Source organism: Anabrus simplex, chromosome 2 (assembly GCF_040414725.1).
Source record: "Anabrus simplex isolate iqAnaSimp1 chromosome 2, ASM4041472v1, whole genome shotgun sequence".
NCBI classification, from domain to species: Eukaryota; Metazoa; Arthropoda; class Insecta; order Orthoptera; family Tettigoniidae; genus Anabrus; species Anabrus simplex.
The window spans coordinates 325,901,420-325,917,188 of record NC_090266.1 but is presented as its reverse complement, the minus strand read 5'-3'; positions in this window follow the sequence as shown (position 1 = coordinate 325,917,188).

Sequence of the window (15,769 nt, the reverse complement as noted above, 5' to 3'; positions counted from 1 at the left end):
GCGGACTCTACAACCATTACAATATCATCAGCTCTTTGCAATATATAAAATGCTCCTAGCGAAAGAATTCTTATCAGACTCGCCTGAAATTTTTAGAAAGTGTTTCAATATGTACAGAAATGGAAAGTAGTTCTGCGTTTTATTATCAATTGAATATTACCTTCACATTTTTGTTACCGGGCGAGTTGGCCGTGCGCGTAGAGGCGCGCGGCTGTGAGCTTGCATCCGGGAGATAGTAGGTTCGAATCCCACTATCGGCAGCCCTGAAAATGGTTTTCGGTGGTTTCCCATTTTCACACCAGGCAAATGCTGGGGCTGTACCTTAATTAAGGCCACGACCGCTTCCTTCCAACTCCTAGGCCTTTCCTATCCCATCGTCGCCATAAGACCTATCTGTGTCGGTGTGACGTAAAGCCCATAGCACATTTTTGTTCCTAAGATAGCACCAAACTAGATTTTTGGTTATTGTGTGAATAATAAAAGAATGGAAAAACTTGTATCTTCAACCGTTTATACCTGACTGCAAAAGTCAGAGTTATTATTAAGTAGGTATTTGTATTTTTTGATGAGTCTGACAAATTATAACCCACAAATAATTAAAACTCTGCACCATGTAGCATTTTCCTTGTAACATATAAAAACATTATTTGTTAATAATTTTGCAACAAATTAACTAATTAACTTTTAATTTTGTGCGGTGCTCGATCTTATTAATATATCTTCGGGTACTAATCTTGGTTGTGATGAGTGGTAAATTGTAGAAGTTCCAAATTTCATTCATTTAAGTCTTTAAAGGGGCCGGCTCCTTGGCAGTTATTCAATTTATTGGACGTTGGTCCAAAGGGCCTAGGGTTCGATTCTAGACCGGGCCGGGTTAATTTCTCTAGCTCGAAGCTAGGTTCTTGTGTTCGTCTTGATGTACCACATTTCACACTACAAAAACAAGCAATAGTTAATACATCCTTCTACACGCGGTTGGTGACAGGAACGGTATCTGACCGTAAAATTGGGCGAAATCCCTACAAGGTGCCGATACCAAGAAAAAGGGCACGAAGAATTAGATTAAGTCTATATAGGATATAAAATCCTCGAAACTGTGATGAGATGTACTCAAAGAGCAAAGTTGCCAAACATAGCTATTCCTTTCGAAATCTCAAGCTTTTAATGCGAATTATAACTTAGTAATTTTGGGAACTCGCTCTTTAAGAGCCAAATTTGTTAAGGAAACTGATATGTAAACTCATCCGTTGGGAATTAATAGTAATTTTCCACGACATGAAAAAGTCTTTCTCATTTCCGATCACTTGAAAAATTTCTATTAAAATGTAAAATTTTATTGTTCTAAAACGATGGATATTAAGTTTATCGAAAGGCTTTCACACAGTTAGATAGTGGCAGTCGCTTAAGTGAGGCCAGTATCCAGTATTCGGGAGATAGTGGGTTCGAACCACAATGTCGGTAGCCCTGAAGATGGTTTTCCGTGCTTTCCCATTTTCACACGGCCACAGCTGCTTCCTTCCCACTCCTAGCTCTTTCCTGTGCCATCGTCACCATGAGACCTATCTGTGTCGGTGCGACGTAAAGCAACTTGTAAGAAAAAAGCAAGGCTTTCAGACACATAACGGTATGGTTTTCCGAGACCCGTGTCTACACGTTAACCAACCCCTTTTAGTACACATTAATTGGCATTTATTTACTTATTTATTTGTTTTGTAATCCATGGGGTTCTCACTTGCTGATAGCATCTGGCAGGGTTCGAAATCTTGCGATGATAATGCAATGGATGAAGCACATCCCTATGACAGAACTAGTAGTATTTACCTCAATCCCGTCTCCAGTACAGTACATGAACAGAAAGATATCCGTCACGTTGTCCCATTCTCAGGACCATCCGTTTATCTAAAACAGTCACTACTTGACAATTTGGCCATAAACATTTGTGCAGTCTCTTAGGTTTCATATACTGCTTGAAACAAGAAAATGATGTTATGTACTTCATGAAGACTAAACCATCCCATTTTAATGACACTTCATTGAAAGTGAGGTCCAACAATCTCCTATTTCCTCACAATTTCGTATTTGCACATAACGTTCGATTAGGATCGTGGCTCATCGTGTTCAATAATCACGTTCCAGTTCATATCAAATTAGTAATTATGATATTAGTCTATAGAGTGGATAAAATGGAATATTTCAGCGCAAAAATGGCCCTTTTCATAAGTTCTATGGGAATGAGATTTGATAAACAGTAGGTGTTATTTGGCGATAAATTAACTAATCGCAAACATACCTAAACCTACTGCTAATGATGAAGTAATAAATCTGAATAGTTATAAATCAGTACGGTACAATCTGCACACACTCTCATGAAAGACAGTAGCATTGTCATTAATGGAATGTTGGAAAGTTTCATAGATATCTTGATTTACTCACCGAAGAGAATCCTGAAACAATATATTTCCATTAAGTGGGCGTTAGGATGCAAACATGATCTTTGCAGAATATACAATAAATCGTATCCCTATGATCCCAGAATATGAAACTCTATTTTTCAACCATTGCTGTAAATTTAGCGCTTTTGTCAGCGCTTTTATCAGTCAAGTACGTGTCCTGTTCTGGTTATGTGAGTAATTTTATCCTGCTGAAACAACAAACAAAGTCAACGTTAAAAACCATACCATGCGCTCATCACGTTTTTGAGCGACTTATGAACCATACCAGCGTGCATTATCTGAACTATATTAAATAATAATAATAATAATAATAATAATAATAATAATAATAATGCTATTTGCTTTACGTACCACTAACTACTTCTTCGGTTTTCGGAGACGCCGAGGTGCCGGAACTTAGTCCCGCAGGAGTTCTTTTAGGTGCCAGTAAATCTAATGACACGAGGCTGACGTATTTGAGCACCTTTAAATACCACCGGACTGAACCAGGATCGAACCTGCCAAGTTGGGGTTAGAAGGCCAGCGCCTCAACCATCTCAGCCAATCAGCCCGGTGAACTATATTAAATAATTTTAAATTTGGTGCTAATGGACTTGGTATTAAACTGACTACTTTTCGAGTGGTGTTCGACCTAACGTGTATCGTTCTGTTTAGATTGTATCCACTGCTTCCATACATGATATTAGGACATCTTGATCAACAACCTTGGTATATGATGGTTGTGTGAATTCTGCACGTTGGCGTTGTTCTGGATGGAGTGTCTGTAACTATCTGGGACTAGACTTTGGAAAAGTATGGCCGTCATTTTAATATGAAATTGGGAAAATATTTTTTAAACAAAGTAGGTTTGACCTGTGGGGAAAACAACGAGTTCACGGCCACTTATAATGCTTTAATTAGCTCAGCTACCTTGGTCAGAAGAAAGTGAAGTTCGCTGCGAATGCTACTCCTCTTTTGCTATTTGCTTTACGTCGCATTGACATAGATAGGTCTTATGGCGACGATGGGACAGGAAAAGCCTAGGAATGGGAAGGAAGCGGCCGTGGCCTTAATTAAGGTACAGCCCCAGCATTTGCCTGGTGTGAAAATGGGAAACCACGGAAAACCATCTTCAGGGCTGCTGACAGTGTGGTTCGAACCCACTATCTCCCGGATGCGAGCTCACAGCTGCGCGCTCCTAACCACACGGCCAACTCGCCCGGTCACTGGGAATGAACACCAGTTGTGGTCATAACAAGAACTATCTCATCAACGTGCATCAGTTATTTCTGAATACTTTGGAACCTCAACGGAGGCACACTGGGTTTTCAAAAAAGTTTCATGGCAAAGTTATCTTTTCTGTCAGCTGCCAGAGTGGAAATACAATAGGTAAGCTACTGATACGTCAAGCTTTCAAAACAGTGGACACCAATAATATACTGCATACAACTAATTTAACTGTGATTTTCTCACAAACTCCCATGTGTTCTCAACTTCTGGATGAGAACAAGTTTCACCTCATACTGTCACACACAACCCCATGGCGTTGCAGCCCCGAAAGGCCGTGTCCTACCAGCCCGAAGGCCTGTAGATTACTAGGAGCCGTGTGGTCAGCACGACAAATCCTCTGGGTCGTTATTCTTGGCTTATCGTACACTTAGATCACGCAAATTCTCATCACAAAAAGAATGGGAATGATTCTAGATACCTAGAGTGGATGAATGAAAACGTTTTGCTCTTGCTATTGGCTTTTACGTCGCACCGACACAGATAGGTCTTATGGCGACGATGGGATAGGACAGGGCCAGGAGTTGGAAGGCAGTGGCCTTAATTAATGGGAAACCATGGAAAACCATCTTCAAGGCTGCCGACAGTGGTATTCGAACCCAATATCTCACGGATGCAAGCTCACAGCTGCGTGCCCGTAACCGCACGGTCAACTTGCCCGGTTATTTTATTTTGTTAAAATTTTCTGACGTCATCCTCAGTAATTGCCTCTTTGTCGCAGCACATCCTCTAATATTGAACTCACAGGTTTCTATTTACATTTCTGCTGTGATCGACAAAGAGAGATGTTTGTGTTTTATTGTGCACTACACGCTGTTCGATTGAAAGCCGACCTCCTTCACCCATTGTAACGTTTATGTGTTACACACACATTGGAATGTACCCTTTGCTTCTGTATGGAAGCTTTAAGTTGTGTTACACTGACTGCGCCTATGTGCGTACGAGACTCTGATAAACACCATGTACGTTGAACACTAATACTACTTTACCAAACTATACAATACAACGACTTGGATTCTCAGAGTTAATCCTACCTGTGTTAATCTGCCTCTCAAGAGAGGTAGCCCCAAGGACGGGTTATTTGTGAGTGAACACCGAGGTGATAAAAGAAAATCGAAACATTTTGAGGATATTATGGCGATGTCGTCTCCAAGCCTTATTGATAGTCCATAGCCGTGGTGAAATTTCTCAAAATGGGTTTTGAAATTGTACTGCGTGCGCCAATATGAGACGGATTGTGACGTCCTAGAGCAGGGCCTTTCAGGGTGCATGCGCCGTGCAGTGCACGGGCGCAAGGTGCAGTAGATGACTTCACTAGGTTGACCAGAGTGCAAATCCCCACTCCACTTCCCCTAAACCTGTCTCACTCGTTCGACCTGTCTTCGTCTTCTCCACCTTCCCCGCTGATCTTCCCCTTACTGCGAAATGTTTATGTGCGGTGAGCGATGACACTGTTGTATGGGACAATGTTACCGGTGTTAAAACACTCTTCTTTAAATTCAGTTTGGGCAGACAATGTATCTTCTCTAGCTCTTCTTTTCCTTTATCTTTGCAACAAGGGACCGGCTGACAGCAATTTGAGAGCCTCCTTTAAATTACAATCAGAAATAGGCCTACTCGCACGCAATCTAGTTTTCGTACAAGTCAAAGCAGGAAAAAATACCTTTCACATATGCATGTGGAACCAAACATAGAAATAATCTTAGCTGCTTTTCGGTGCAGCTTAAGAAAATCTTCCTTCGAAAAATTCTCGTGGAATTTGAGCAAAGCTTTTGAATTGGAAAATATATCTTTTGATTAACTTATCATATATTTATTGTCCCACGGATTAAGCATTTGGCTTTATCGTCACGACTGATAAAGAGATACGAAAGTTCCCAGTACGATTGAAATGGACTTTCGGAAGTCTTTGCTTTCTTTGAAACAGGTTGCTCCATTATTATGTTGTTGTCTTGCGCTTATCTATTTCACTTATAAACAAGCCGTCTATCACCGAACGCTTCGTCGCTCTCAGCGCACAACACCATCTGAGTCAAGCCGAGTTGAGTCGAGTCGGAACGATGCACTGTGCACGGAGTCTCTGCGCCCCGATATGCACGCGCGAGATTTTGAGCGTTTGAGAGGCCCTGTCCTAGAGTATTGGAAAATTGAGTCAGGTATTGCCTTTCTTTCGTCACGCACACCCTCCGCTTATTCCATACCCTGTTCAAGCTCGATCTTACGGTCGATAATAAGTCCACATCTGGAACTTTTGGAGCAGGTACGGCCGTTAGAACCGTTCGCACAAAGGCCAATGACCTCCTCGTGCACTTAAAGTAGTCTACTTACTTTCTTAAAGCAGGAACCTATGACGAAGTTGATTTCTGTGCTACGATCCATGGTCACACTGTCCTCGAACGTGCTTAAGAGTTTCTGTCACTGGGCAACCATATCTACATGGGGGACAGCTCTGACAATAATAATTGTTATACGTTTGTTTGCATTAAAGTGCATGATAATGTCTCATATTTTGGAGTTACAACTTCAATAATCCAACATTGTCTTTGGTTGATGCTAGTTGTTCTCTCAAGAACGTCGTTTACTCAGTGTGTATAAAGTTTTGACTCATAAACTGTGTCGATGTGGTGTTGAAATGTGTACTGGAGTGTATGTTTGTAGGAGTGAGAAGGAAGTAGCCTTTCATGGCAGCTGTTACTCCGGTAACTGCCTGCAGTTGGAGTGAGAAACCACGAATAATCACTTCTTAGAAAACCGACAAAGGGATTGCAATCCTTTTTCAACTCAGTTACGTTACCTGAGGCTAAGTGCATACTCAAACAAGTTTTAACTCTCTGTTTTTTTTTTTAATATTTCGTGTGCTTGTATAAATAATGTTGGTGTACTAGCTCGAGTTGGGAAAATGGTGACTGATGATGATCGTCATTTTAAGTAGAACTAGATTATCCCCAAGGAAAGTGAACGATTTTTATCATCATCGTCTTGATCTGTTGATAAGCCGCACTTTTTGTCCACAGTTGATATATGGTTAATGCACGCGACTATGCAGGTATCTCCTTCACGAAAAGCTATTATATTTTGCGTACCGGTAATTCAAATGTTGCACATGTTTCTCATCTTGAAATATTGTAAGAGATGCCTTAGCGTCTGGAAACGAGGAGCGAGAAGTGACAGTGTTTCTTGGGGTTTGACTCATGTTAATCTTGTGAGCAGTTCTTGGTTTCTTGCGATTGTACTTGTAAATTATTTGTGACATCGTTCGTATTTCACCACTATGAAGGATCACTTCCACTCTAAAGACTAAAACAGAATGAGTTGGCTCGTGTAGCTGGGAGCTTGCATTTGGGGGATGATGGATTTGAATCCCACAGTCGAGAGCCTTGAAGATGGTCTTTGATTGCTTCCTATTTTTACACCTGGCAAAATACCGGGGTTGTACCTCCTTCAAGACCACGGCTGCTTCCTTCCTAGTAAAAAGATTTAAAATGTCATCAAAATGCTTGCGAATTTGGCGTAGTTACTACGCAAGTTTCAAACTAACAAGTTATGCTTTGCTAAAATGGCAGAAGCAAAAGTGATGAGGGAGAAGATACGAGTTGACGACGAATTTAAATGTGGGACGGTGAGTCAATTCAAAACAAAACATGGATACATTCTGTTTGAACGAGAAAGAGTGACATTAATACATTTCCTACTTTAAAACTGTTACGTGTTCGTCACCTGTTTTATGATTCATAATTACATACAATCGTATCAGAAGCACTATTATAGCGTACAGGGTATTATAAATTGAATTTGTATAAATATGTACAAACTATACATTTGAATATCTGTATTATACTGTCGAAGTTTGCAACGTTCAGTGCATCTGGTGTTGCATCTAAGAGGTCCTTCATTGAGCATGTAGAGGGACGCCGTCTGTACTGGAGCAACTCCACAGCCACACATCACCGTCTTGACGTGATCACCACACTTCTGTTCTTGCACCTCGTAACACCAGAACGTAGCCTGTTGAGCGACTTCCACATTGTCCATTTCTCTGTATGACGAAGAGGAAAAGTCTCATTTGGTGTGAGCCAATCCATTCTATTCTCGTACCTTGCACGCCACTTATCAATTCGGGCTCGATGAGATGTCCCTGTTAGAGCATTTGTTGACTTGAGGAAATATTTCCTCGACTTGATTCCCTGTCGTGCCAGCTGACAGACGGTGAGCTTGGGATGTAAACGTCTACTTCACCTCGTTTCTCGACGCTATCTTTCGTCGAATGTCAGGAGGTGCAATCCCAGCAAGTTAGTACAGCTTCTCCAAAGGTATAGGTCGCAGCCATCCCGTTAAGATGAGACAGGTCTCACTGAGCACAACGTCGGCCATTTTTGCATGGGTAGAATTATTTCAGTCTGGGCATGAAAACTCAGCTGTAGAGTAACACAGTGCGAGACCAGAGGTTTCCAGTGTGCACGGATGTGCTCCCCATGTTGATCCTATCTGCTCAAGATCAACATTGTTCCTGGCTGCCACTTTGTGCTTGGGGTTGAGCAGTGCTTCTTGTAGGTGAGAGCACGATACAGAGTGACTCCTAAATATTCTGGAGTTTTGCAGTGTTGTAGGGGTGTTTCTCTCCACGTAATATGGAGAGTTCTAACAGCTTGCCTATTCCATACGTGAAAAACACAGGTGTGGGTTTTACTGAGATTTGATTTCAGCTGATTTTCTCCGTAGTAGGCAGTGAGTTCGTTCAAGCCATCGGTCAGCTTCTATTGAGCAATTTCAAAGCAATTAGCTTGGGCAGTGATGGCACAGTCATCTTCATAGATGAAACTCTGTGTTCCTTCGGGAAGTGACAGGCCATTTGTAAAAATGTTGAACAATGAAGGTACAAGCACGCTTCCCTAAGACTGGCCATTCTTCTGTGTTCTCAATCTACTTCTTTTCCCCCGGAATTCAACTCAGTATCTCCTATTTTGTAGGAGATTTCTGATCATGCAGGTAAGCTTATAGTCCTTCCTGGTGCTGTAGTGTTTCTGCTTCACAATCTGCTGACGGGTCTATAAAAAGAGCTCACGCATTTTTCTCTTTCGATAATTATAATAATGTTACTGATTTTACGATTTCATGAGACGCCGAGGTGCCGAAAATTTGACCCGCAGGAGTTCTTTTACGTGCAGGTAACAACACAGGGCTAATGTATTTGAGTACCTTTAAATCTACTGGACTGATCCAGTATCGAACCTGCCAACTTAGGCTCAGAAAGCGATCGCATTGGTAAGCATTATTTTTCTTTCGAAATCATCTTCGAATGTGTTGAGTCAGTTTCAACACCTGAGATTTTCAGCTTTTCCTTGTTTCATGATGAAGTGTTATAACGAAAAGTGAATGTGCTATTAGTTTGCTTCTACTGTCTCTTCCTTTCTTTCTTTCTTTTTCTTTTTGCTATGGCTTTACGTCGCACCGACACAGGTAGGTTTTTTTTTGCTATTTGCTTTACGTCGCACCGACACAGATAGGAAGCGGCCGTGGCCTTTATTAAGGTACAGGCCCGGCATTTGCCTGCTGTGAAAATGGGAAACCACGGAAAACCATCTTCAGGGCTGCCGACAGTGGGGCTCTAACCCACTATCTCCCGATTACTGGATACTGGGCGCACTAAAGGACTGCAGCTATCCAGCTCGGTCAGATAGGTTTTATGGCGACGATGGGATAGGAAAAGCCTAGGAAGTGGAAGGAAGTGGCCGTGGCCTTTATTAAGGTACAGCCCCGGCATTTGCTTGGTAATGAAATGAAATGTCGTATGGCTTTTAGTGCCGGGATATCCCAGGACGGGTTCGGCTCGCCAGGTTCAGGTCTTTCTATTTGACTCCCGTAGGCGACCTGCGCGTCGTTATGAGGATGAAATGATGATGAAGACAACACATACACCCAGCCCCAGTGCCATTGGAATTAACAAATTAAGGTTAAAATCCCCGACCCGGCCGGGAATCGAACCCGGGACCCTCTGAACCGGAGGCCAGTACGCTGACCGTTCAGCCAACGAGTATTTGCCTGGTGTGAAAATGGGAAACCACGGAAAACCATCTTCAGGGCTGCCAACAGTGGGATTCGAACTCACTCTCTCCTGGATGCAAGCTCACATCCGCACGTCCCTAACCGCACGGCCAATTCGCCCGGTCCTTTCTTTCTGACTGTCTTACGTTCTCTCCCTTTCTCTATATCACCACCCTCAAATTACATCGGTACGTCTTATACACTGGTCCCCTTTATCTGAAAATCAACACGGTATTATTATCATCATCATCATCCCTGTCATAAATTTCATGTCCAATCTTTGTTATTTAGTTATATTATGTGGAGTCCAAATATGGGAATGAAATACATTTGAGGCAATGCAATTCAGTCTCAAGCACATATTCCACTCGCAGCATAGAAACTTGTAGATGAAGAACTGCGGCAGACAGCACGAGAATTACTGATACAGTCTGTTCTTGCCATTGTTCTCCGGCTATATGAGCGGTTCTGGTCATATTCCCAGGTTCTCACAGGGTGAGAAGTTGTGCCCTAAATTACTAGCGAGGAATATTGGACCAAGATCAGGAATGCACTCAACGGCCAAGAAGAGAGACAGAGAGAATTCTGTCCTGGCGTTTCTGTTCGTGAGTTTCCAAGAAGAAACATTCTATTGAGCTTCAGTCGACGAATGTAACTCAGTTTGTTATATAAGAAACCTATTTTGCTTTGAGAAAGCAATGGCCACAATTTTACTTATACCATCTATTCACGTGACACGAACACATGCGTTCTCTCTCAACAATTCCTCCGTGCAGTAATGAGGCTGTGAGAGTGCTGTAACTGCACGAAATGTGGCTTATATTTTTACTGATTTGTTTGTTTGTAGAAGCTTGTCTTCCCATGACTTGAAATAAGGTTCTATTTCAGTATTATTCTTCAACTTAGAAGGACAATATGTTCCTGAGTCCAGAGATCGAATTATTCATCCTTGATTCCTGATACTCGTTTTGACCTGTACGGTTGTGAAAAGAGGTAATGGAAGATAATAAAACTTGTGCACTACAGTGATACTCGAATAATGGAAAATGAAATTTATTAGTACTAGCCGTTCTAAGTGGTCCAGTCAGTTAGGCCTTGTCCTTCTGTTCACAAGATAGTGGGTTCGATCCCAGCTGAAATTCGTGACATTTCAGGAAGTCATTAGCTTCTAGCACGTTAAGAAACTCATGTGGGGGTAAATTAGGACAACCAGGCGTTTCCAAAATCTATAGAAATTGAAGAGACGTTAGACAATTATTATTATTATTATTATTATTATTATTATTATTATTATTATTATTATTATTATTATTATTATTATTATTATTATTATTATTATTATTATTATTATTGTACCGAAGGTACACCCGCCCCGTGCATTTAAAACAAGCGCCTTGTAGAAAGCCATCCATAATATAAACTCTGAAACTCATTTCGGAAATAGTTTGAACATTCATCGACAGATGTCTCTACTAACAACTTATGTGCGCCCTCTGGGGCGAGGATGAACAATTAATTTTGAAAAGTGCCTTTGTGTGTCAAGTTTTCCTAAACTGAATTGTTAATTGATTGCTTTTGGTGTTTTAAGGTTATCAGCACTTCTACCTCTTCCCGCCAGCTTAAAATTGTAGCCAATAGGAAATTTCGTACATTTATTTTAGTAGCCAATCAGAGTTTTTCATATTTACTTGATTGTAAAATGGAAATTTTGGATGTGTCAGGGCTTCGGCCCAGAGAAATATGGAACCTTCCTCTCCGCTAAAAAATCTGGGACATTTCGGGCCATGTTGTCTTTCGATCGCTCCAGTCAAGACGTTTAGAGTGTGTTCGTGGCGGAGGCAGGGGAAGGGCTGCCTCGTCCATCGCCGGGAGGTCCACCAGCTCAAGGTAATGGCAGACTCCATGCAATCATGTAATAGTCTCTGGAGGATAGTTCGAGGGGAAAGTTTAAAATTATTTCGTAATGTAACTTATATTTCTCAATGTAAATTCTCGAACTAGTCTAAAGAACTTGGTGAATAAAGAGTGAGTACCCTCTTGCATTCCCTTGATATTGAGGTGACTATAATTTTGTAATCTTTAAACCTACCTCTTAATATTGTGAATGATTTTCTTTCATCTATTCACCTCCGTAGTATATGCTTAGCCTCTGTAAAGTCGGGCCATAAGGCCATATAAGGTTTTAAGTATTTTCATGTGAATTTCAAGGAGTGTATGTGTTCGCCTCCTAACATTTTGATTTTCGGCCAGTAACTTTAACCTTCTTTTTATTTTTAACCAAGGCCAGGTAGAATGAGCACTTATTGCCCCTGTTGAAATTCACTATTTTCATTCTATTTTCCTCTGTAATTTAGACTGTTCAGCAAATAAGACAGTGTCTACTGTTGGTTTTTATTAAATGTAGATTGTGCCTTAAAGAAGGCCTGGAACTTGTAAATATTCTAGAATAGTCTCCTAGTGAGTAATTGTGTAGAGCAATGGTAGAGCTTAGCAAAGTGTAAAGTTTGAAAAGGAAAAGAAAAGAATTCAGAAAAGAAATAGGCTATATTCCAAATTTTAAAGTTTAAAATTGCAAGTTAATTTTTTTCTATCCGCCTATTTCTGCTTGCACCTTCTTTCACCTCTGTCCACCACGATAACTCCGTAACAATTATTATTATTATTATTATTATTATTATTATTATTATTATTATTATTATTATTATTATTATTATTATTAATATTAGGTTCAGACTTAAGTAGGTGCCATTGTCCATTGCAAGTTTCAAATAGTGGCGTTGATGATGGCCATACTGAGTGTGGTTTCACAGCCAGTACTTTAGGTAAGTAGAAGAATGGTAGATTAATTTAGGGTCTGGGGTTTAATTCTCAAGAGCACTAATGCAGAGAACATAACTACACGTGAAATAAAATATATGTATTTTCATTCAAAAACACGATTGCGTGGTATTTTATGTTCCTCACATTTAATAGTTTAATTTTAATTATTATCAAAGTATGATTCACCTCCCATGGAGATACAAACCCTGTGGATAGCCACAATAAATATTATACCTGCAGGTTCGATTGTTCCGGAGAAAAGTGTGCGTGCGAAGAACTTATACAATACTACACAATTATTCGTCTGTAGAGCGACATTGCTATGACGAACTCCTAAGTTGAGTCGCAGGATCTTGAGTCGAGTCTCATACTGCTACAATAATTAACACTGGAGTATATCGAATGTTCAACTGAATCTGCAACCATTTTAACGAGGCTGCCCTTGTTGATGTATATATGGCACTCGGAATAACTCTTGGTCATCAGCCCCATGTACTAAGGAAGGGTGAAGTCTGATCGATAATCTGTGTCAATATGATCTCTGTATTGCTTTACTTAGAACTAGAACTGAGAAAGAAGCAGATCCTTGGGTTACTGATGTCACTTTGAACAAATTCCCATTAGGACCCAAACGCTTATCATCGAATATGGCGATAGTGTTCTTTACTTTGTAAAAAACGAAGAGTTCGCTTGTAATTTTTCGAGACCATTCTTGTGTTTATCGTAACTATCTAGGGCCTCCAGTTTTCTGTAAAATCCGAACCACTGGAACGTGGCTTTTAATTTCAAAGGTCCCATGTATTATGTATTCACCAAGGTTCGAACCGGGGCCATCTTGGCCAGGGACTATGACACTCATTTATCACGCCCTCCCCCCGTCCAATTCGTAACTTCCCGATATATAACATCAATTCAGAATAGCCCTCCAAATAGGCGTTAAAACTAGCTTTGTTCATTCAGAACGTGAGAATGGTGTTTTAAAATGTTAGGTGCACTTTTGTACGATATTGTCATTGGCGAAAAGAAGTTAGCCTAGCTGTGATTCCAGACTCAAGCGATATTAAGTCCGTAGAAAACGTAAAATATTGTTCAGCCGTACCGGGTGAGAGGGACGGGGGTGTAGCGTGATAATTGAAAGATGTCATCGCCAGCTTCTCACCAAGGGAGATGGATTTAGAACTGCAGCCAATGTTAGCGGGACGTCACGTTCCTGAAACAGAAGGTCCCATCGCTATGATCGCACGATATCAAAAATAGTGTTTTCATCCCTGTACGAAGCCAAATTCTGTGGACAACATAGACAACTAGAAAACAAATAATTGCCTATGACAAGAATTAGCTTTACGGTAGTACCGAGTGAGTTGGCTACGCGTTCCTTCCGACGGCAACGGAGCTGATGTTGGCACGCTGGGATTCTCCAATTCAGTTGCGAGTGAATATGGCGCTTCAGTATATTTACTAGTACGCAACTTTGTTAATAAATTGTTTACACTAATTAATGTAAAGTTACGTAAACACTTACCAAGTTATAAAACCAAACCCCACGGCACTTAACGCCCTTGAAAGGGCCAGGGCCTGCCCAGCGACCGCTATTCAGCCCGAAGGCCTGCAGATTACGAGGGTCGTGTGGTCAGCACGACGCATCCTCTCGGCTGTTTGTTCCGGGCTTTCGAGACCGGGCTTATCAAGTTATAATAGTAATATAATTTCAAAGAAGCATACATCGTCACCTGTACTGCACGGTACGGGTCGTGTCGCTGTAAACATGATGGTGACTACGAACACCAGCAGCCATGATGACGGTTTCCGTTGTTTCTACGCCTGTACCAGGGCTGTACACTAATCACAGCCACGGCATGTGTTATTGCGACCTGAAACCGCTGACAGCAATGAAATACGTCGTGTGTCTAAAATGTTTCGGAGAATGCTATCAGAAAACGAACAGACCAAAACATACAAACACATGTCCTTTATTTCCCTTCAAAATAATCGTCATCTACTACAATACACATTTTGGAATGTACATACAGCTTCTGGAAACTGCCAGCATCTTTAAGAACCGATCCCAGAACGGCTGTGGCGCGATATCAGTTGGCTGCCACGTACGCAATATATGCGCCTTCCATGAACCTTCTCAGGCAGGGAGCCAGGAAGAAGTCCGCAGGTGTCCGATCAGGCCTGTACGGTGGATGCTCAAAAACAGGCACTTCGCGCTGAACCAGGAATCACCCCGCACGGGTCGCGCTGTGCTCAGGGGCAGTTTCTGCTCGCGGTTTTCCTCCTGTATACAGAATTTGCACCAACATTCCATGCGTCTCCAACGCCGCTTTCCCCAGTTCTCATCAGAACTTTTTCTTCATGCCTTGTTCCATTGCGCTGTGTCCAGGGGCATGAATCGAGCTCTCACGGCTCATGCCTGCTAGGCTTTGGCGAGCTGGCTCGTCTTCTTGGCACTCAAAGCGCCACGCGCAACACAACGCGGCGAGCGTATTACTGAAATAAAACCTCTGCAGCATTCAAACTAGTGCATATATATTTTTATTTTTTGTACGATTTTGCTTTACTTCGCGCCGACACAGATAGGTCTCTTGGCGACGATGGGATAGGAAAGGCCTAGGAGTTGGAAGGAAGCGACTGTGGCCTTAATTAATGTACAGCCCCAGCATTTGCCTGGTGTGAAAATGGGAAACCACGGAAACCATCTTCAGGACTGCCGACAGTGGGGTTCGAACCCACTATCTCCCGGATGCAAGCTCACAGCTGCGCCCCCCTAACCACATGGTGAACTCGCCCGGTTGCATATATTTTGATGAAGATTTTAGCACATGGCATCCAAATATCCATTTTGGCTCACGCGTGATATTATATAGTCCATAAAAATAAGGAAGAAATGTGCTATAAAAGGGAAATTTTCGAAATATTACGATAAGAGATTTAGACAGATTCGAACGGAACGGAAAATGAAATTACTGTACATGTGGCTTATGCTGTTTACATATATTCATAGTTTAGACAATGGAGTTAAGAATATAAGAATAATATTTATTACTCAGTTTTGGATGTATGTTAAAAGTAAGCGGGAGTCAAGTTCACGTGACAAATCATTTCTCCTGAATGAAAATTGTTATACACCTGGAAATATTGCAGGCGGGTTTGCCGTGTATAACGGTAAATGAAGTAAGAACAGT